Source organism: Geospiza fortis, unplaced genomic scaffold (genome assembly GCF_000277835.1).
Source record: "Geospiza fortis unplaced genomic scaffold, GeoFor_1.0 scaffold261, whole genome shotgun sequence".
NCBI classification, from domain to species: domain Eukaryota; kingdom Metazoa; phylum Chordata; class Aves; order Passeriformes; family Thraupidae; genus Geospiza; species Geospiza fortis.
This window is the reverse complement of record NW_005054578.1, coordinates 468,906-469,501: the sequence shown is the minus strand read 5'-3', so window position 1 is coordinate 469,501 and position 596 is coordinate 468,906. Positions and strand designations below refer to the sequence as shown.

Genomic DNA, 596 nt, shown 5'->3' with positions numbered 1-596 from the left:
CACAGCGGATCTGGCTGGGCAGGGGGCCACAGCCTGTGGGCAAGTGGGGAACCCTCAGGGCCCCCAGCCTCACCACGGTGAGGGAGCAGGGTGCTGCATGAAGAGCCCTCTCCTGGCTGGGCCTAGCCCTTCGTTCTTCAAGCCATCAGGTAATATGCTCCTGAGCCTCAGGAGCAGCAGCTCCACTGCTGGCATTGGTGTCCCTGGCAGAGCCTGCATTGTTTGGGGACAGGGCTTGGGACCCCACTGCAGGAGCGCTCGGCTGCTCCTGCCTGCTAATTGCTTGCTCACCAGACTGTGAGAAAATAATTGCTGCTATAAATTTTCTCTCCTCCTCACAAGATGCTCAGGGGAGGCAGCGTAGGCTGGTGGCACTGGGCTGGGTCCACATTAATGAGCACAGCAGTCACCCAGGCTGGGCTGCTGCAGAGCCCGTGCTGGCAGCTCCCCACCAGGCTGAGCCCTGAGGGGGCTGTGTGCCTCGGGGTCTTCGGGCCAGTATCCCCAGCCTGTGGGCAGACAGCCTGAGGCAGTGAGGGCGGCAGCAGCTGGTGGGGTTCTCAGGGCAGGGGCCCCAGTCTGGGGTCACACATGGT

At 62.9% G+C, this 596-nt stretch overlaps 1 protein-coding gene across 1 annotated transcript in view; it reads right to left on the bottom strand.

Annotated features, from left to right (window-relative positions):
* ENGASE (endo-beta-N-acetylglucosaminidase) overlaps positions 1 to 596 on the bottom strand; it is a gene marked incomplete at its 5' end in the record, with an annotated part of 20,510 nt that overhangs the window by 15,844 nt on the left and 4,070 nt on the right. The gene's annotated exons all lie outside the window — the stretch shown is intronic.